This window comes from Ambystoma mexicanum, chromosome 8 (assembly GCF_040938575.1).
Source record: "Ambystoma mexicanum isolate Mex_15411 chromosome 8, UKY_AmexF1_1, whole genome shotgun sequence".
NCBI classification, from domain to species: Eukaryota; Metazoa; Chordata; class Amphibia; order Caudata; family Ambystomatidae; genus Ambystoma; species Ambystoma mexicanum.
Genome location: NC_090929.1, coordinates 1,719,711,046 through 1,719,734,429, shown reverse-complemented (window position 1 = coordinate 1,719,734,429; position 23,384 = coordinate 1,719,711,046).

The window sequence follows — 23,384 nt, the reverse complement described above, 5'->3', positions numbered from 1 at the left end:
CCTCGAGAGCTATTACTGTTCTCCATTACCCTCATCATCTATTCCTTTGAGCATCAACATTTCCATTTGTACTATGGCTGCTTCTAATTCTATATGGATAGTCCCCCCCCCCCGGTCGTACATAGGTATTTGTGGTCTGAACAAAAACTCATCAGGAATTCTCACAATTTTTCCCACTAAGCCAGGAAGCCATGGCAGTAAAATGCTCACCCCATATAGAAAACCCTCTGGATCTACTAGAACGCCTTGCAGAGCCACTTGTCCTGTGAACGCCAGTATAAATTTGCCTACGTTTAAATAGTGTATTCCTGGAGTAGAGCACACTATCCGTTGATCAGTAAATGAAATCGTCATGTTAAGTTTTGTCATTAAATCTCTTTCCAAAATGTTAACTGGTGTCTGTCGTCATTATAACGAAGGAACATACATGTCACACTCTCCTATAGAGACTGGTAATTCATCAGTGAAAGGAACTTGAAGCTCCAGAGAACCTTTGGGCATTCATGGCAATTCCCGACATTGGATATTTTCCCCCTCGTATGCATGAACGAGTAGCCCCAGTGTGTACTAAAAAAGAAAAGGATTTGCCTCCTATCGTCACATCAACCCTTGGTTCCTCTTGGGGGTCTGGTGTCACAGATAGTACTGAACACATCAAGTCACCCTTTGAGCTGTCCTATTGTGGGTACATGCATACTCCCATCTCTGTGAATGGATCTCCTCTTACCGCAGTGGCACCTCCTGTTCTGGGTGTTAGCACTTGTACTCTGTCTGCATGGGGGTTTGTTGTGGCTGCCCTTGTGGTGGATTCATTTGCACTTGCTGCGCTTGTGTACGATACACTGTCTGATCTTGGGCATACCCTTCCCTAGTTTATGTGATATATGGTGGAACAAACCCATACCCACCTTGATACATCGGGCATTGATTATTTGCCTGCAATGTACCCACTGCTTCCTGCATACCCAATCCTTCTCAGCTTGTCAATATCGCCCCTTCTATGGCATATTTTGATAATTTCTTCTGAACTAACTTGGCTTCATCAATTTTCCTAGTCTGATCTTTCTGCCTATTTTTCTCTTGCAATAGTCGACAGTGATGCACTATTGTCAACTGTATCTCAGCCCACGGCTTTGCTTCCATTCCCACATGTTTCCTCATTGCATCTATACTGGCTCAAGTAACACGTGACATAAAAAGTGGTAAAATAATGCCACTGCCTTTCCCCAAGGCTCGCAATTTTCAAGTTGCCAATTCTCTTGAATATCCTGAATGTAAGCAATAGGGTCTACATCTTCCTTCATTTTACGTGTCATAATTGCACCCATATCGGATGTATCAGGATACTGTACCCTGAGAGCCCTCCACACATCTGCTCTAAAATTAAACTGTGCTCCATTGTGCGCTGTGTTTTGTGCAGTTACACTTGAATACCCCGCTCTGCTCCATATGTTATCGGCTCTCTCCCCAAGAATAGCTGGCAGGAGACTCTTTATGTTCCCTATGGCCAGCGTATTACCTCCTGTCATTTTTTTCTAACTCATATATCCATTTACCAGCACCCAAAGTCAAACTCGGGAGCTTACACCTTAAATTATCCTTGTACATATGCGGCCATGGAATATACTGTGGTCTTGCGCCCCCTTTTTTCAATAAGGGAAACTGCGTAAACCCTAACCCACAGTCAGCTCCTTTCATCAACCTATATATGGCAGGGACGATCGTCCCTGCCTTTCTTCTTGATGGTAGCAATCTCAACCTGCTCACATATGGCGGTGATTCTCCCTTCTCACTATATAATCGTCATCGGGGATGCTCTGGATATGCTATGGGATCTGGCGTTCTATCTTTGTGTTGTTCCAAATCCGACCACCTTAGTTCTTTGTCTAACTGCAGGCTTCCTTCAGGGGCGCACGCGCTCCTCCCTCCTGCCTTAAGGATGGACTCTCTTTCCTCGTCTTACATATCTTGTCCACAAGAAGTGTGACTCTTCTCCCCTTCACCCTGGTCTAAGTTCAGTCTGCCTAAGGACAGTGCTCTATGTTCGTGACTGAACAGAATTTCTTCTTCGCTTTGTGACTGACATGATGGGGATTAAACTCTCCTCCCCTGACTTCCATACTTGCTACCTTCTTTTAATTCTTGACAGGCCTTATCGATCCTATCTCTGAGGCTTCCTATATCAAAGTTTTCTTCTTCCAATACTACTCTAGATGCCCCTGACATTGCTTCCTTTATCGGAAGGAACTCTTCTGTTCTGTCCCATCATATTGCTGGGCTTGGCCCTACTGGTTCCTTATGAATAAGGCTAATATCAAGATCCCTTTGTCTCCATCTTCGTCGAACTCCCTTTGTTTTTTCGCCTCCCTTTTAATTCTGTCGTCCTTTTACCTTCGTTCTTCCCTCCTTACTCATGCCCTTCTTTCATCTTCATCTCTTCTTCTCTGTATTCTTTTGTCCCTTCATGTCTGTGCTTCCTCCTCTTCTCTCTTCCTTTCTTTTCTATCCCTGTCTTCTAACGCTCTCTGCCTATTGTCATATTTCCTTTGCTTTTCTGGCCAGTCTTCTTTTTTCTCTTGCTCCTCCTGATAGATATGTTCTCGCCGCTCCCTTTTGTTCCTTTTCTGCTTACCCTCTTTCAATCTCTTCTCCTGTTCTCTGTCCCTTTTATCTTGTTCGTACTTATCTTCTCCTTGCCTCACTTCCTCAATGCTTTTCCCATCTACCTTGAGTCATTTCTGTCCACCCATCCATTCATTCATTCTGCACGAGGGCTACCTTGTCAGCTTCATCCTTCTCTCCTTTCCATCTCTTAATTTCCCTTTCTATCTCTGTCAATACATTTGATTGCTTGCTCTTATCTTCTTTGTCTTGTATGATCTTATAGATCTCTTCTTTTCTCTTATTCTCCTCTGGACTGTCATCCCTGCTATAAGTGGGCGGTTCATAAATTGGATTACTATACCCCGTCACCGATTTCAACTCCTTTAAAGGATACAACCCCATTTCTTCTGTGCTATTGCTTTTTACTTCAGGTGATGTAAGGGGAACTGAAGGCTCAACACCCTCCTCTTTTCTGTAACTAAGCATACACTCCTCAGATGGCGGCTCCTCTCTCTCTTCCTGGTACATTTTCCAGAGCTCCAGAATAGCTAACCTTTTCTCTAATTTCTTCCCCGTGTATGTAGCGTGCAAGTATGTGGTCATGTGTTGCAATATCGCTCTTGACAGTGATCTCCCTTGTGTCCACGGCATGAACATCTTATCTGCCGTGCCTTTCACCCGTTCCGCACTATACTGTTTGAGCTTGGGCATGTGCTTTGGCAGTGTCTTACATAAGTGGATAGGAGGAGTGTCTCCCATGATGACAAGCCTCAATTAACTGTCAATACTTAACAGATTTATAAAAATAACTTTTATACTTTATTTACAGCACCACTTTTTCAACTCCTTTAAAATAACAAATACGAGCGCTCACCAACAATCGCTGCTCAAGCCTCTAAATTCTCAATTAGCTTATCTCTACCTCTTAATTGATACCAACCTCTTCACTAGGCAGTTAATATAGCTCCTCAATTCTTTTCTCAATGACTTCACAACTTCTATCGTTCTTCGATATCGCTACTCAACAAACAACACAGAGACTTTACACATTAATAAAAAAACACACTTTCTTTTCTCTCGCCTTTCCTTAATGCCCTGTCCAGGGTTTGAGACGTCACCTTACACGTACCTGTTTGTGTTTTATATTTTTCTGCTCTACCCTTGTTGGAATTTGAGACGTCTACTCTCTTGAGTTTAGGACTATAGGTGCTATCTCTTATTCACACAATATTTCCCGTTACTCAAGAATTATTACAATTCCATCCCCTTAATTTGCCACTCCCCTTAGTCTACTCACCAGTCATTTGTTTAATCGACTCGAGACCTTCGGTATCGTCTCCTCCTCCAACCGACTACTTCGCCTTCCGTCCGCAGAGCGCCCGTAGAAACCAGGCAGGGATTTTGTCAAAGGGAGACCTGGACGGCATCTCGGTTATTCTTGCAAGATTATTTCTATTTGGCCAGCTTGCATTTTATGCAGTACTCCACACATATGCACTCTTCTCTTCGCATATGAAAGATTACTTGATTCTTTACTTCATCATCAGTTTCTATAAGGTCCATCCATCTTCTTCAGCCAGTGTTCTTAGTGTGTCACGCTCGTCTTTAATGGCGTCACCAACTCCTTCTCTTGCTCTCTTTCATATTCCTTTGGGATTTCCTCCATAAAATTGTCATCTCTTCAGGAATCCATTTGATAGGACTTTCTCAGTGGGTAACTTATTTCGAAAATTTTCCGGTGTATGGTCACAACTGCTAGTGTCAAGCAAAGCACAATCTCGGGCCTCCAAAATATAGGTGGTGGAGGAATTTCGTGCAGAGGCATTCGGCTGCTCCTCTACAATCTCCTCCCCCACCGATTCCTGACATGTCCACACTGCAGTCTCCTTATCTAGTCCTCTTCTGCCATCCATGCATTCCCCTCCTATACCCACTCCTGTCATGTCCACACAGCAGTCTCCGTATCTAGTTCTCTGCTCCCATCTATGCATTCCCCTCCCCCACCCATTCCTGACATGTCCACACTGCAGTTTATCCAGCCCTCTGCTCCCATCCATGCATTCCCCTCCCCCACCTATTCCTGACATGTCCACACTGTAGCCTCCTTATATAGCCCTCTGCTCCCATCCATGCAGTCCCCTCCCCCACTCATTCGTGACATGTCCACACTGCAGTCTCCTTATCCAGCCCTCTGCTCCCCTCCGTGCATTCCCCTCCCAACCCACTCCTGGCATGTCCACACTGCAGTCTCATTATACAGACCTCTGCTCCCATCCATGCATTCCCATCCCCCACTCACTCCTGGCATGTCCACACTGCAGTCTCCTTATACAGCCCTCTGCTCCCATCCATGCATTCCCCTCCCCTACCCATTCCTGACATGCCCACACTGCAGTCTCCTTATCCAGCCCTCTGCTCCCATCTATGCATTCTCCTCCCCCACCCATTCCTGACATGTGCACACTGCAATCTCCTTATCCGGCCCTCTGCTGCCATCCATGCATTCCCCTCCCCCACCCATTCTCACATGTCTACACTGCAGTCTTTATCCGGCCCTCTTCTCCCATACATGCATTCCCCTCCCCCACCCATTCCTGACATGTCCACACTGCAGTCTCGTTATCCGGCCCTCTGCTCCCATCCATGATTCCCCTCCCCCACCCAGTCCCGACATGTCCACACTGCAGTCTCCTTATCCAGCCCTCTGCTCCCATCTATGCATTCCCCTCCCCCATTCATTTCTGACATGTCCACACTGCAGCCTCCTTATGTAGCATCCAGGCTCCCATCCATGCATTCCCCTCCCCCACCCATTCCTGACATGTCCACACTGCAGGCTCCTTATTCAGCCCTTTGCTCCCATCTATGCATTCTCCTCCCCCACCCATTCTTGACATGTGCACACTGCAATCTCCTTATCTGACCCTCTGCTCCCATCCATGCATTCCCCTCCCCCACCCATTCTGACATGTCCACACTGCAGTCTTTTTATCCTGCCCTCTTCTCCCATGCATGCATTCCCCTCCCCCACCCATTCCTGACATGTCCACACTGCAGTCTGCTTATCCGGCCTCCTTCTCCCATCGATGCATTCCGATACCCCACCCATTCCTGACATGTCCACACTGCAGTCTCCTTATCCAGCCCTCTGATACAATCCATGCATTCCCCTCCTCCACCCATTCCTGACATGTCCACACTGCAGTCTCCTTATCCAGCCCTCTGCTTCCATCCATGATTCCCCTTCCCCACCCATTCCCGACATGTCCACACTGCAGTCTCCTTATCCAGCCCTCTGCTCCCATCTGTGCATTCCCCTCCCCCACCCATTCCTGACATGTCCAAACTGCAGTCTCCTTATCCAGCCCTCTGCTTCCATCCATGCATTCCCCTCCTCCACCCATTCCTGACATGTCCACACTGCAGTCTCCTTACCCGGCCCTCTGCTTCCAATCATGCATTCCCCTCCTCCACCCATTCCTGACATGTCCACACTGCAGTCTCCTTATCCAACCCTCTGCTCCCATCTATGCATTCCCCTCGCCACCCATTCCTGACATGTCCACACTGTAACCTCCTTATATAGTACAATGCTCCCATCCATGCATTCCCCTCCCCCACCCATTCCTGACTTGTCCAAACTGCAGTCTCCTTATCCAGCCCTCTGCTTCCATCCATGCATTCCCCTCCCCCACCCATTCCTGACATGTCCACACTGCAGTCTCCTTATCTAGTCCTCTAGTCCAATCTATGCATCCCCCTCCCCCACCCATTCCTGACATGTCCACACTGCAGTCTCCTTATCCAGCCCTCTGCTCCCATCCATGCATTCCCCTTCCCCACCCATTCCTGACATGCCCACACTGCAGTCTCCTTATCCAGCCCTCTGCTCCCATCCATGCATTCCCCCACCACTTCCTGACAAGTCCACACTGCAGTCTCCTTATCCAGCCCTCTGCTCCCATTCATGCATTCCCTTCCCCACCCATTCCTGGCGTGTCCGTACTGCAGTCTCCTTATCCAGCTCTCTGCTCCCATCCATGCATTCTCCTCCCCCACCCATTCCTGACATGTCCAAACTGCAGTCTCCTTATCCAGCCCTCTGCTTCCATCCATGCATTCCCCTCCCCCACCCATTCCTGACATGTCCACACTGCAGTCTCCTTATCTAGTCCTCTAGTCCAATCTATGCATCCCCCTCCCCCACCCATTCCTGACATGTCCACACTGCAGTCTCCTTATCCAGCCCTCTGCTCCCATCCATGCATTCCCCTTCCCCACCCATTCCTGACATGCCCACACTGCAGTCTCCTTATCCAGCCCTCTGCTCCCATCCATGCATTCCCCCACCACTTCCTGACAAGTCCACACTGCAGTCTCCTTATCCAGCCCTCTGCTCCCATTCATGCATTCCCTTCCCCACCCATTCCTGGCGTGTCCGTACTGCAGTCTCCTTATCCAGCTCTCTGCTCCCATCCATGCATTCTCCTCCCCCACCCATTCCTGACATGTTCACACTGCAGCCTCCGTATCTACTCCTCTGCTCCCATCAATGCATTCCCCTCCCCCACCCATTCCTGATGTGTCCACACTGCAGCCCCTTTATCCAGCCCTCTGCTCCCATGCATGCATTCCCCTCCCCACCCATTCCTGACATGTCCACACTGTAGTCTCCTTATCCAGCCCTCTGCTCCCATCCATGCATTTCCCTCCCCCACCCATTCCTGACATGTCCACACTCCAGTCTCCATATCCAGCCCTTTCTCCCTTCTATGCATTCCCCTCCCCCACCCATTCTTGACATGTCTACACTGTAGTCTCGTTATCCGGCCCTCTGCTCCCATCCATGCATTCCCCTCCCCCACCTATTCCTGACATATCCACACTGTAGCCTCCTTATATAGTAATCTGCTCCCATCCATGCATTCCCCTCCCCCACCCATTCCTGACATGTCCACACTGTGGCCTCCTTATATAGTCCTCTGCTCCCATCCATGCATTCCCCTCCCCCACCCATTCCTGACATATCCACACTGGAGTCTCCTTATCCAGCCCTCTGCTCCCATCCATGCATTCCCCTCCCCACCCATTCCTGGCTTGTCCACGCTACAGCCCCCTTATCTGGCCCTCTGCTCCATCCATGCATCCCACCCCCATTCCTGACATGTCCACACTGCAGTCTCCTTATCAGCCCTCTGCTCCTATCCATGCAATCCCCTCCCCCACCCATTCCTGACATTTCCACATTGCAGTCTCCTTATCAGCCCTCTTCTCCTATCCATGCATTCCCCTCCTCCACCCATCCCTGACATGTCCACACTGCAGTCTCCTTATGAGCCCTCTGCTCCCATCCATGCATTCCCCTCCCCCACCCATTCCTGACATATCCACACTGCAGTCTCGTTATCCAGCCCTCTGCTCCCATCCATGCATTCCCCTCCCCCACCCATTCCTGACATGTCCACACTGCAGTCTCCTTATCCAGCCCTCTGCTCCCATCCATGCATTCCCCTTCCCCACCCATTCCTGACATGTCCACACTGCAGTCTCCTTATCCAGCCCTCTGCTACCATCTTTGTATTCCCCTCCCCCACCCATTCCTGACATGTCCACAGTGCAGTCTCTTTATATAGTCCTCTGCTCCCATCCATGCATTCCCCACATTCCTGACATGTCCACACTGCAGCCCCCTTATGTAGCATCCAGGCTCCCATCCATGCATTCCCCTCCCCCACGCATTCCTGACATTTCCACACTGCAGTCTCCTTATTCAGCTTTCTGCTCCATGTATGCATTCTCCTCCCCCACCAATTTCTGACATGTGAACACTGCAGTCTCCTTATCCAGCCCTATGCTCCCATCCATGCATTCCCCTCCCCCACCCATTCCTGAAATGTCCACACTGCAGTCTCCTTACCCGGCCCTCTTCTCCCATCCATGCATTTCCCTCCCCCACCCATTCCTGACATGTCCACACTGCAGCCCCCTTATCTACTCCTCTGCTCCCATCCATGCATTCCCCTCCCCACCCATTCCTGACATGTCCAAACTGCAGTCTCCTTACCCAGCCCTCTGCTTCCATCCATGCATTCCCCTCACCCACCCATTCCTGCCATGTCCACACTGCAGTCTCCTTATCTAGTCCTCTAGTCCAATCCATGCATTCCCCTCTCTCACCCATTCCTGACATGCCCACACTACAGTCTCCTCATCCAGCCCTCTGCTCCCATTTGTGCATCCCCCTCCCCCACCCATTCCTGACATGTCCACACTGCAGTCTCCTTACCCAGCCCTCTGCTTCCATCCATGCATTCCCCTCACCCACCCATTCCTGCCATGTCCACACTGCAGTCTCCTTATCTAGTCCTCTAGTCCAATCCATGCATTCCCCTCTCTCACCCATTCCTGACATGTCCACACTACAGTCTCCTTATCCAGCCCTCTGATCCCATCCGTGCATTCCCATCCCAACTCACTCCAGGCATGTCCACACTGCAGTCTCCTTATCTAGCCCTCCGCTCCCATTCATGCATTCCCTTCCCCAACCATTCCTGGCGTGTCCACACAGCAGTCTCCTTTTCCAGCCCTCTGCTCTCATCCATGCATTCCCCTCCCCCACGCATTCCTGACATTTCCACACTGCAGTCTCCTTATTCAGCTTTCTGCTCCATGTATGCATTCTCCTCCCCCACCAATTTCTGACATGTGAACACTGCAGTCTCCTTATCCAGCCCTATGCTCCCATCCATGCATTCCCCTCCCCCACCCATTCCTGAAATGTCCACACTGCAGTCTCCTTACCCGGCCCTCTTCTCCCATCCATGCATTTCCCTCCCCCACCCATTCCTGACATGTCCACACTGCAGCCCCCTTATCTACTCCTCTGCTCCCATCCATGCATTCCCCTCCCCACCCATTCCTGACATGTCCAAACTGCAGTCTCCTTACCCAGCCCTCTGCTTCCATCCATGCATTCCCCTCACCCACCCATTCCTGCCATGTCCACACTGCAGTCTCCTTATCTAGTCCTCTAGTCCAATCCATGCATTCCCCTCTCTCACCCATTCCTGACATGCCCACACTACAGTCTCCTCATCCAGCCCTCTGCTCCCATTTGTGCATCCCCCTCCCCCACCCATTCCTGACATGTCCACACTGCAGTCTCCTTACCCAGCCCTCTGCTTCCATCCATGCATTCCCCTCACCCACCCATTCCTGCCATGTCCACACTGCAGTCTCCTTATCTAGTCCTCTAGTCCAATCCATGCATTCCCCTCTCTCACCCATTCCTGACATGTCCACACTACAGTCTCCTTATCCAGCCCTCTGATCCCATCCGTGCATTCCCATCCCAACTCACTCCAGGCATGTCCACACTGCAGTCTCCTTATCCAGCCCTCCGCTCCCATTCATGCATTCCCTTCCCCAACCATTCCTGGCGTGTCCACACAGCAGTCTCCTTTTCCAGCCCTCTGCTCTCATCCATGCATTCCCCTCCCCCACCCAATCCTGACATGTTCACACTGCAGTCTCCTTATCTAGTCCTCTGCTCCCATTCATGCATTCCCCTCCACCACCCATTCCTGACATATCCACACTGCAGCCCCCTTATCCGGCCCTCTGCTCCCATCCATACATTCCCCTCCCCCACCCATTCCTGGAGTGTCCACACGGCAGCCCCCTTATATAGTCCTCTGCTCCCATCCATGCATTCCCCTCCCCCACCCATTCCTGACATGTCCACACTGCAGCCCCTTTATCCAGCCCTCTGCTCCCATCCATGCATTCCCCTCCCCCACCCATTCCTGATGTGTCCACACTGCAGCCCCTTTATCCAGACCTCTGCTCCCATCTATGCATTCCCCTCCCCCACCCATTCTTGACATGTCCACACTGCTGCCTCTTCATCCAGCCCTCTGCTCCTATCCATGCATTCCCCTCCCCCACACATCCTGACATGTCCACACTACAGTCTCCTTATCCAGCCCTCTGTTCCCATCCATGCATTCCCCTCCCCCACCCTATCCTGACATGCCCACACTGTAGTCTACTTATCCAGCCCTCTGCTCCAATCCATGCATTCCCCTCCCCCACCCATTCCTGATGTGTCCACACTGCAGCCCCTTTATCCAGCCCTCTGCTCCCATGCATGCATTCCCCTCCCCCACCCATTCCTGACATGTCCACACTGTAGTCTCCTTATCCAGCCCTCTGCTCCCATCCATGCATTTCCCTCCCCCACCCATTCCTGACATGTCCACACTGCAGTCTCCATATCCAGCCCTCTTCTCCCTTCCATGCATTCCCCTCCCCCACCCATTCCTGACATGTCTACACTGCAGTCTCGTTATCCGGCCCTCTGCTCCCATCCATGCATTCCCCTCCCCTACCCATTCCCGACATGTCCACACTGCAGTCTTCTTATCCAGTCCTCTGCTCCCATTCATGCATTCCCCTCCCCCACCCAATCCTGACATGTCTACACTGCAGTATCGTTATCCGGCCCCCTGCTCCCATCCATGCATTCCCCTGCCCCACCCAATCCTGACATGTCCACACTGTAGCCTCCTTATATAGTCCTCTGCTCCCATTCATGCATTCCCCTCCCCCACCCATTCCTGACATGTCCACACTGCAGTCTCCTTATCCAGCCCCCTGCTCCCATCCATGCATTCCCTCCCCCACCCATTCTTGACATGTCCACACTGCTGCCTCTTTATCCAGCCCTCTGCTCCCATCCATGCATTCCCCTCCCCCACCCACTCCTGGAGTGTCCACACTACAGTCTCCTTATCCAGCCCTCTGCTCCCATCCATGCATTTCCCTCCCCCACCCATTCCTGACATGTCCACACTGCAGTCTCCTTATCCAGCCTTCTGCTCCCATCCATGCATTCCCCTCCCCCACCCATTCCTGACATGTCCACACTGCAGTCGCCTTATCTAGTCCTCTGCGCTCATCCATGCATTCCCTTCCCCACCCATTCCTGACGTGTCCACACTGTAGCCCCTTTATCCAGCCTTCTGCTCCCATCCATGCATTCCCCTCCCCCACTCATTCCTGGAGTGTCCACACTACAGTCTCCTTATCCAGCCCTTTGCTCCCATCCATGCATTCCCCTCCCCCACCCTTTCCTGACATGAGTACCAGCCATCCATGGCCCTGAGTGATGTGTACAGTAGGCAGGAAGTTCTCAATTTCTTTCTGTGTGCAAGTAAGGAAAGGCGCTTATCCAATTCACAAAGTGCATCTGAATGAGTTATCGTGACCCTTTTCACCCCTTTGCGCATTTGTGAATTGCATTTAAAAGCCCGTCCTGAATTCTGAAACGAGATGCGTTTTTTCATAGACGGGGCAGTGCACTCGCTGGGAGCCAGTGGTACTAATGTCTGCAAGGAGGCTGGACAGTGCATCTTTGCGCCACAGGGAATAGGGTGACTTGCGCATTTCTGAAAGTAGCACAAATGAAACAGACACATTCTCACTTCAGATCACTTCACTGGGAAGCGGCTGGAATCCATCCACCATCTACTCTGACGACTCAGAGCGGATCCCAACTGGTCCCTGTAGCTCCACTCAGTGGACTGCTTTTAAGGGGACATTCACGGCTACTATTGCAAATGACATGAAGAGGTGATGTTGGTTTGTTTGTGCATTTATATAGCGCTCCGAACCCTCAGGTATCTGAGCGCTGCTTATTATTACCCACGGTGTGTGGTGGTGCTCATTTATCGACCTCGGAAGGATGAAAGGCTGAGTTTGGCCCCGCGGGATCCGAACCTGCGTCAGCAGGCTCTGCACGGATGTCAAAGCGAGCGCTCTACTCGCTGTGCTATCTGATGTCTTTCAAGGTCCATGTTGCCGCTACTCTACAGTATCAGGGGGCTGAGTTGTCTGGGGGCCCTGGCTGCCATTGAGAGCGCCTGCTTCCCTCGAGGCGGAGAAGGGGTGCACGGTCTTCCCTCCCCCTGGAGAGAGGAAGGAAAAGAGGAGCTCCGCTAACTTCACAGTGACATGAACATGCCTGAGCTATTGAGAATGGGTCCATAGACTGGCGCATTGGATGCCACTCTAGGTATAAGTCACCCCCTTTTGCCCCCATTCACCTTCCATGGCCTAGAGTCATTTGGTTAGAACCTACCTGGAAAAGCAGTTGTGGGATTCCTCCATCAAGTATTGGGTTTGATTTGGTGTCCATTCTGTGTGCACTACTAAAATCTACCATGGCAGAGAAAAGGAAAAAGAGCGAAGGAAGGAGGGTTTCCGGCCGTCCTCCAAGTCCCAGAAGAAAGGCTGCAGGCAGGGCCGGGCAGGGGGATGCCATTTGCCAGCCCACCAAGAGAAGAGGCGCTGACAGAAGAGTTCCTTTCTCTTACTATGGCCTTGAACACAAGCAGGGATGGACTGGGAAACAAAAGAGGCCCGGGAAATCATTTTCAAAGTGTTCCCATATTACACATTTTCAGGAAGCCCAACCCTTTCCTGATGACAACATGTGGACATAAAATAGGTTACCACACAAAAGAGGACCAGGGTACAGAGGCCTACCAAGAAATCTGCAGGGTTCCCTATAGGCCAGTCCACCCCTGCCCAGGGCGCAGAGGCCTACCAGGAAATCCCCAGGGTTCCCTATAGGCCAGTCCACCCCTGCCCAGAGTGCAGAGGCCTACCAAGAAATCTCCAGGGCTCCCTATAGTCCGGTTCTCCCCTGCCCAGGGTGCAGGGGCCTACCAGGAAATCTCCAGGGTTCCCTTTAGTGCGGTCCACCCCTGCCCAGGGTGCAGAGGCCCACCAGGAAATCTCCAGGGTTCCCAATAGTCCGGTCCACCCCTGCCCAGGGTGCAGAGGCCCACCAGGAAATCTCCAGGGTTCCCTATAGTCTGGTCCACCCCTGCCCAGGGTGCAGAGGCCCACCAGGAAATCTCCAGGGTGCTCTATAACCAGGTCCACCCCTGCCCAGGGTGCAGAGGCCCACCAGGAAATCCCCAGGGTTCCCTATAGTCCGGTCCACCCCTACCCAGGGTGCAGAGACCCACCAGGAAATCTCCAGGGTTCCCTATAGTCCAATCCACTTTTATGGAGAATTCTCATAAATGTGCTAATTCCCTTCAGCTTAGAGACCCCCAGCAACTTTGCTGGATTTTGAGGACTTGATTTTCTACCTGAAGGAGTGTGAGCCTTTTTCCCCCCACTCTCTTATGTATTTTGAAGTGTGTTTTACTTTTGTGTTCTTTGATTATGGAGTTTTAGACAACTCCATAGGCATCATCTTTTCATGTGAGTCATACAACACCTTCAGTAGAGTGACACAGGGAAGCTTTTTAGGCTGTCCCAAGGATTAAATACCTTCTCTGGGATAAACTACTGTTTCCCAGAGAATGTAAAGTTAAATTGACTTTACTAGTCTTTTTAAATTCCTAGACCCAGCACACACTATATTACAATAGAGTGCTGGAGGGTTTACCTAGTATCCCCTGTGTGTAGAAACCCATGTAGCAGTAAAATGCTACCCTTTCCTATCGAAATGGCTGGTGGAAGTGGTTTTACAACGAACTACCATGATTTTTTCCGACCGCGAACACTGGAAGCTACAAATCGCAGGAGCCATGTTTTTCAAGATGGCATCTGAGCCCCCTTTGTTTAAACAGGGCCCAGTCGTCTTTTTTCACCATTTCTTTTTGGAAAGGTCCTTCTAGAGTTTGTCTCTGTGTGCCAAACTAGGTTTGGTCCCTTTGGTTCTATGCCTTTTGGCGGGCTTCAGGACTGAAGACTGCCTCTGGCGCCCGAGTGTCTGGAGGGGCAGGAAGTGAGGGAGGTGCCCAAAACTCCCTGTGCTTAGTCTCCTAGGAGCCCCAAATGCACTCTGGTGTGATTGGCTGGCTGACTGTCCGGGAAAGACAGCCACCCTGCTGGGTGAGTTGCAGCTAGGCTGGAATGAATGGGAGAAAACTGTTTAAAAGGTGAGTCTCTTGGCTTGGAAGGCAGAGTCGACCACTGGAACGAAAGAACCGAAGACGAGCTGGAAGAGGACGGCTGCTGCAACTCCTGGACCGTTGGTTAGCCAAGTGAAGCCCTGCTGCAGGTGCCGAATCGCCAAGTTCAACAAAGAAGCCCTTCAAAGACAACTTCTCCCTTTGAGTTGGTGAGACCAATCAACTCGTAATCCACCTGGACACCATTCTCTGAGCTGGTTGTATTTTCCTCAGAGTGCTGCAGGAAATCGAATAGCCAGGGAAAAGGACACCAGTTTGTGTGCTTTAAGACAGCTACCGGAATCGAATATTTGCCAGTTTGCCAGCTTTGTGTCCAGTCCCCGTGAAGTGCAGGAGTCCTCCGACATCCTCCCTCTTGTCCCCACGACTGGGGGACAAGAGGGAGGATCAGGAACAGTGAGATCTGCAGGAACTGCCAGGAACAGAAGTCTTCAGCTGCATCTTTTTCTTCAATACAAGGTACTGTGAAAACCTGATGAGAGTACTTACCCCTTACTGCGAAAGTGCGTACAACTTTGGCAACTTGCAGGCTTAGTCAGCTTGTGACCCGACATACAAACCTTTCATCTATGAACTACTTCTGCGAACTGTGACAACGACTTTTCCGTTTAAACTACCAGAACCGTTTTTCTTATATAAGAATCTAGCCCATGGACTTTGGCCTACCTATTGCATTGAATCAACTCCTCTGGTGAACACAAACTATTTGCACTGTTTTAGAGTAACTATTATTCGTTTTATTAACTTATGCCTTTTTGCTCCTACTTTAAATGCTCTGAATGCCATTTGGCTCCTACTTCAAAGTAGTTTAAATGTCTCAGAACCTGATAGTGTAAAGTACTGTAGTATATTTCCATGTGATAGTGATGGTCTCCTTTTAGTGAATGTTTTCTAACTGACTGTGTAATCAATTAAGAAGTGTTTTACCAAGATACCTTAAGTGTCTATCTGAATACTTGTAATTATAGACCTCTGTGTAACACCCTTACAAGCTCACATTCCCTTTTGAGATAAGCCTGACTGCTCAGCTCGTACCAAAAACAGTGTGATACAGCCTTATACCAAAGGTTGGTTTTGCTTACACCTGTAGTCCTAGTTGTGTGTAGTGGTCCCAGAGGGTACTGCATACAAACTTTGCCTAACACTGGTGGCGAGGATACATTGTAGAGTTGTTACATTGAGAGTTCTGCTTTACTTTTGTTCAGATAGTAACCTTCACAAGGCTAAGCACCACTAGAAAAGAAATGTTATCAAGCCTGATGTGGATAACTACAGACAGGAGGCCCTGATAATTTTGGTATTACCCAAATTGTTCGTTTACAATTGTTCGAATGAACAATTGACCGAATTTAAAGGGTCACAATTGACCTTTTCCCAATTGACCGTATATATATATATACATATATATCAGTGAAAAAAACTTTGTTAAAGAGACGTTATGGTTAAGTTGCGCTACTAAAAACCTATGAAATTCAGTGAAAAAAACTTTGTTAAAGAGACGTTATGGTTAAGTTGTGCTACTAAAAACCTATGAAATTCAGTGAAAAAACTTTGTTAAAGGGACGTTATGGTTCCAAGTAAAACCGAAAAACCCTTGAAATTCGCCAGTTATGGTAAGCTAAGCAACCATAACTCGCGCCACCACCGTGCTCTGCTAAGACTAACACCCAGGACATCAACGATGACATCACAAATGTCATTGATGACATCGCTGATGACATCACATGTCTGGTTCCGCCTTTTTTCCTTTACTGACATATCTAGGCCACATGGTTTTCTTCAGTAACAGTCAGGAATTAAAAGTGGAAATGGTAGTATATTTGTAGACTTATCCTTCAAGTATGTTCTTACAATAATTCCCTTAGGATCCAGTCATATCATATGAAACATATACATAGGGGAAGACACAAGCTGGAAAGACAGCAATCCTTTCTGTGCATTAAAATAATCAGTAGAGATGTCAGCACTTTCTGATAGTTCTGTTGTTTTTTTATTACTGTACTTTCCCTGTATATCCTCATATTTTTATATCTTGTATTCACACTACTTTCCTTAGAGACCAGGCACATCATGTGATATATATATATATAGGGTAAGTAGCAGCTTTGAAACAGAGCAATCATTTCTCTGCATAAAGGTAATCAGTTAGGTTATGAACACATTTTGCTACTACTTCAATTTCCTTGTATATACTCATATTTGTATGTGGTGTTGTCTCTTTGTGTTTTATTATCTACTTATCACATGTTTCACAGTATGCAATAGTCTAATAAGAAAACAGTTATCATTTCTCTATTCAACATGGCAAGCTTATGAATATTGCACCTCCATCATGTATGCTGCACACAATGCCTATGTTTCTACATGAGCACCTTAGTATACTGGATGGACTAAATAGCCCTTGATATTTATTCCAATGATCATTGACACTTTTTTCAAAATTAACATTACAATAAGAAACCCTTGTAAAGACTTTTCATGAAAGGTAAATGCACATGTGATGTCATCAGTGATGTCATCAATGACATTTGTGATGTCATCTTTGATGTCCTGGGTGTTAGTCTTAGCAGAGCACGGTGGTGGCGCGAGTTATGTTTGCTTATGTTACCATAACTGGCGAATTTCAAGGGTTTTTCGGTTTTACTTGGAACCATAACGTCCCTTTAACAAAGTTTTTTCACAGAATTTCATAGGTTTTTAGTAGCAAAACTTAACAATAATGACTTTCACTTTATATACATGTCATATGGAACTGACTAGATCTCTTCTTATGAACTTGATGTCCGCGAAATTATTTAATGTCCGCGGACATGTTCAGAGAACAGTACCACTACCTAAAAACTTTGGGGGGGGGGTATGTTTGATTGTTATATCATAATATAAGAACATTTAACAAATTCAAAAAGCAGCACACAAACACATTATATATAGTAATACATAAGAAATGTAACCCATATATGTAACACATTAACCATTCATTTAAATACAATATGTTCTGAAATGGAATATACCACAAGAACATAAATTGGCTTCCAACATAATTACCTCACAGACACAACAGAACTGAGAACAAGACCAGACCCACTGAATACATAGGACTTATCTCACCAGAAATAGTAAGTGTACTTCATGTTACTCATATATTTATAAACCTTCTGTATTAGATTAAAAAATATATTGAGGCCGATTCATGGAATAATTAGCGCGGCGCAAGTGGGCAAAAACGTGCGAATCGCAGTGGAATAGCGAAAATCGCAGTGCAATTGCGAAAATCGCACGAAAAGCAGCGCACGTCGATTCATGGAAGGCCGTGCGCGAGAAAACCAGCGGATGTGCGATAAAAAGTGCGCGGCGCACGTTTGCGCACAGCCCATCTAACAGCGTGCGCCAGGTCACTGCGAAAATCGCACAGGCCACAGCGAAAATCGCACATAGCGCGGCGCACGCAACAAAAGTAGGCGGAACACGGGCGTAACACTCGGAATGGGGAACAACTTGCCAAAACGTGGGCGTCACGGGGGAAGTACAGGGCACAAGTGCGCGGAACGCCCACACGCTCGCCTACAACACGTATTCATGGAATAGAATAGGGGAAAAAAGCGCACGCTCAAACCAGCGCACAGGCACAAACACGACCGCCACAAGAAAGCAGGCGGTAGCGTCTCTGCGGCTGTAAGAAATGTGCGCCAAAAGGTGCGCCAACAAATCGCACCTATATACTGCCATGATGAATGTCCCATACTGTGGCCCTCCAGGAAAAAAGACGTGCAAAGGGGTACCCACAAACACGGACACCCGCTGACAAAAAATACGTGTGCGTGTATACCGGGGTGCGCGGGAAGTCTAACACGCGATTTCAGCAGGGTACGTGCATCACAGGGGTTCGCGTGAAGTTTCACACGCGATCGGGTCTGGGGGAGCGGGCTACGTGTATATCAGGGGTTCGCGTGAAGTTCCACACGCGAACAGCCTGGGCGCGTGTATTTCAGGGGTGCGCGGGAAGTTCCACACGCGAATAGCCTGGGCGCGTGTATTTCAGGGGTGCGCGGGAAGTTCCACACGCGAACAGCCTGGGCGCGTGTATTTCAGGGGTGCGCGGGAAGTTCCACACGCGAACAGCCTGGGCGCGTGTATTTCAGGGGTGCGCGGGAAGTTCCACACGCGAACAGCCTGGGCGCGTGTATTTCAGGGGTGCGCGGGAAGTTCCACACGCGAACAGCCTGGGCGCGTGTATTTCAGGGGTGCGCGGGAAGTTCCACACGCGAATAGCCTGGGCGCGTGTATTTCAGGGGTGCGGGGGAAGTTCCACACGCGAACAGCCTGGGCGCGTGTATTTCAGGGGTGCGGGGGAAGTTCCACACGCGAACAGCCTGGGCGCGTGTATTTCAGGGGTGCGGGGGAAGTTCCACACGCGAACAGCCTGGGCGCGTGTATTTCAGGGGTGCGGGGGAAGTTCCACACGCGAACAGCCTGGGCGCGTGTATTTCAGGGGTGCGGGGGAAGTTCCACACGCGAACAGCCTGGGCGCGTGTATTTCAGGGGTGCGCGGGAAGTTCCACACGCGAACAGCCTGGGCGCGTGTATTTCAGGGGTGCGCGGGAAGTTCCACACGCAAACAGCCTGGGCGCGTGTATTTCAGGGGTGCGGGGGAAGTTCCACACGCGAACAGCCTGGGCGCGTGTATTTCAGGGGTGCGGGGGAAGTTCCACACGCGAACAGCCTGGGCGCGTGTATTTCAGGGGTGCGGGGGAAGTTCCACACGCGAACAGCCTGGGCGCGTGTATTTCAGGGGTGCGCGGGAAGTTCCACACGCGAACAGCCTGGCCGCGTGTATTCCAGGGGTGCGCGGGAAGTTCCACACGCGAACAGCCTGGGCGCGTGTATTTCAGGGGTGCGCGGGAAGTTCCACACGCGAACAGCCTGGGCGCGTGTATTTCAGGGGTGCGCGGGAAGTTCCACACGTGAACAGCCTGGGCGCGTGTATTTCAGGGGTGCGGGGGAAGTTCCACACGCGAATAGCCTGGGCGCGTGTATTTCAGGGGTGCGGGGGAAGTTCCACACGCGAACAGCCTGGGCGCGTGTATTTCAGGGGTGCGCGGGAAGTTCCACACGCGAACAGCCTGGGCGCGTGTATTTCAGGGGTGCGCGGGAAGTTCCACACGCGAACAGCCTGGGCGCGTGTATTTCAGGGGTGCGGGGGAAGTTCCACACGCGAACAGCCTGGGCGCGTGTATTTCAGGGGTGCGGGGGAAGTTCCACACGCGAACAGCCTGGCCGCGTGTATTCCAGGGGTGCGCGGGAAGTTCCACACGCGAATAGCCTGGGCGCGTGTATTTCAGGGGTGCGCGGGAAGTTCCACACGCGAACAGCCTGGGCGCGTGTATTTCAGGGGTGCGCGGGAAGTTCCACATGTGATTTCACAGTGTGGGTCCTCCCAGGTGTACCCTGTACACCCTCCACGGCCCCTGCAGGCAGCCCACACCACAGGGGACTACCCTGCATCCCTGGTCATGTCCCGCAGGCAGCCCACCCACCATGGGCATGCCCCCCAGCAAAGGCACATGTCTCCTTGAACTAATGAACACCAACTCATGTCCCCTTGCACCCCCACCCCCCAGCACTGTGGGGCACCTGCCAGCAGGCCCCCACCCATGTCCAACTCATGTCCCCCCCCCCCACCCCCCAGCACTGTGGGACACCTGCCAGCAGGCCCCCACCCATGTCCAACTCATGTCTCCCACCCCCCCCACACCCCAGCACTGTGGGGCACCTGCCAGCAGGCCCCCACCCATGTCCAACTCATGTCTCCCACCACCCCCACCCCCCAGCACTGTGGGGCACCTGCCAGCAGGCCCCCACCCATGTCCAACTCATGTCTCCCACCACCCCCACACCCCAGCACTGTGGGGCACCTGCCAGCAGGCCCCCACCCATGTCCAACTCATGTCTCCCACCACCCCCACCCCCCAGCCACCAGGGTCACCCTCCACCAGGCCCCCACTCATGTCTCCCACCACCCCCACCCCCCAGCCACCAGGGTCACCCTCCACCAGGCCCCCACTCATGTCACCCACCACCCCCACACCCCAGCAGTGCAGGGTCACCCTCCACCAGGCCCCCACTCATGTCACCCACCACCCCCACACCCCAGCAGTGCAGGGTCACCCTCCACCAGGCCCCCACTCATGTCACCCACCACCCCCACCCCCCAGCCACCAGGGTCACCCTCCACCAGGCCCCCACTCATGTCTCCCACCACCCCCACCCCCCAGCCACCAGGGTCACCCTCCACCAGGCCCCCACTCATGTCACCCACCACCCCCACCCCCCAGCAGTGCAGGGTCACCCTCCACCAGGCCCCCACTCATGTCTCCCACCACCCCCACACCCCAGCACTGTGGGGCACCTGCCAGCAGGCCCCCACCCATGTCCAACTCATGTCTCCCACCACCCCCACCCCCCAGCACTGTGGGGCACCTGCCAGCAGGCCCCCACCCATGTCCAATCCATGCCCCCCTGCACCTGGGTCCCAACATTCCCCAATCATGTCCGTAATGCCCATCCTCCCCTGCCAAAAGGCCCAACCAACTATCACACCCACCCACATATCAAAGGCAATTACATGTTACACCCCCAATGTAAATAATGCAATTTAACACATGTCTGTCACACACAATGGCTGCAAGTGAATGACAAAACACCCAACATGACATGCCTGAAAGCAATGAGATGATACGACACCTTGAAGAATAAAAAAATAATATGTATTGAACAGCAAATAAGAAAAAACACAAAGCAAATCAAACAAAACAAGATGAATGTCCAAGAAAAAATTATGAAAAATTAAAATAAGCCAATTAAGAAGATCATCCTGGGTCCATGAGCCCTACCAAATTAAACCTAACTGACTACTAACTAAAAAGTGAACTATATACAAAAAAGTGGTGCATTGTCCAATCGCAACCAAAAAAAAATCAAAAAAACAAAGGAAACCTAACCCTAACTATACAACTATATACAAAGGCAGCGGGCTATTCGGACGGCTCACTGGTTGTTGTCATGGGCCAGGGCATCATCGAACTCCTGGTCAATGGCTTGGAGGCGGGCATGTTCCCTGGCCCCGAGGTCCCGCAGGGATAACGCAGTGTCCAGCTCAAACTCCCTGCGAAGACCCTCGAGGCACTCAGCCCGCCTCAGCGCCCTCCGCATGGAGTCCTCCGCCCTGACCATCGTGAGCCGTTCCTCCTCTGCCCGCTGCCGCTCCGCACCTATCCGCTGGCACAACCTCTCCCACACGGAAGCCACTCCCATTCCAGGGTTCTCCTGCCCTCCGGCCGATGCCTGCACCCCTGATGTTGATGGCCCCGAGCCATGATGCCTCCCACGTTGAGCCTGCTGCTGCCTCCGACGCAACTGCCTGTGCCAGCACGACGGCATCCAGGCTGATGGAAACCACCGACGCCGTCGTGCACGTGCCCTGCCCGATGATGCCGTCACATCCTCCATCTGCTGGGGTCCAGTTGCTCTGGTGTCCACCCCTGCTGGATCTCTGACTCCCGACTGTGGCAGGGATGGGATCCCCACCGAGCTGGCTGCATTGGTCGGGGCAGGTCCACAGGGGGCCCTGGTGGCATCTGGGCTGGAAGACGGCAAGGAGAACGACTGGTGGATAGCCTGCACAGAGGAGGAGAGGGCCGCCACATTGGCCAACACATGCAGGAAACCCCCGAACATGGCCGATCCCAATTGGGCCACGTCGGCACGGTGCACTTCGTGATGACGTGCGTGCTCCTCCCGGGAAGCACGCACGGCATCACGAATCACAGCTGTGCGCATCGCGACCCCAATCAGGACCTTCTCCGCACGGCCAGGGGTTCCCACGTCCGCAGGTGGAGGGGAGTCAGGTGACATGGACATCCCCTCTACCTGCGGACAGGCCTGGGACGGGGCATCCCTGCTGGTGCATGGTGGTGCACTCACAGGGTCAGGGACAGCGACATGCACAGGCCCCTCCACGGTGACCTGTGCTGCCTCCTGCCCCTGGCCCTGGACTGCACCACTTGCACCAGCAGGGATGCCCCCACCAGGCCCCATGTGTGCCCCAGTGGCGGCCTCCTCCTCCTCTGTGCAAACCACCAACCTGGATGGCTCCTCACCGTCTCCCACCGTAGCAGGCCCCTGTGGGGGCTCACCCACCCCTTCCGCTGCAGCCGTGGGGGCATCCCCGCCGCCTTGCTCCACAGCGCCGTCTCCGCCCTCTTCTTCACTAGCCGCTGCGTAGAGGGAGACAAAGAACACAAGCATCAGGGCACTGTACAATGGTCCCCTAGACAGGAAGCAATAGCAGATGAGCACCACTGTCAAAGTACACTTCCATCATGTCCCTCCACAACACATGGGTCAGTCCAGGCAAAACACACACAGTAACAGGCATGGTGCATGCCATGGACATTTCCATGCATGTCCAATGGACTCTTGAAACATTCAATGATATGTAACTCACATGCATCATGCCTCATGCCCATCACATGCACACACTTCACCTCAGTCACATCCATCTGGCCCCAAACACACCAAACACAGCGGTTACAAGGGTAATTTGGCTGCTTTACTGAATCTCTGCATTGTCACACACATGTGTCATGCATCCATGGCATGCACAAGTCACAGACACGCAGGTCAGGCACACAGACATGGCTACCATATATGTACCTGGCATCAGCACCCATCCCTCACCCCCACCCATGTCCACGTACAGAGACTGGCATGCTCTCATGTTCAAAATCT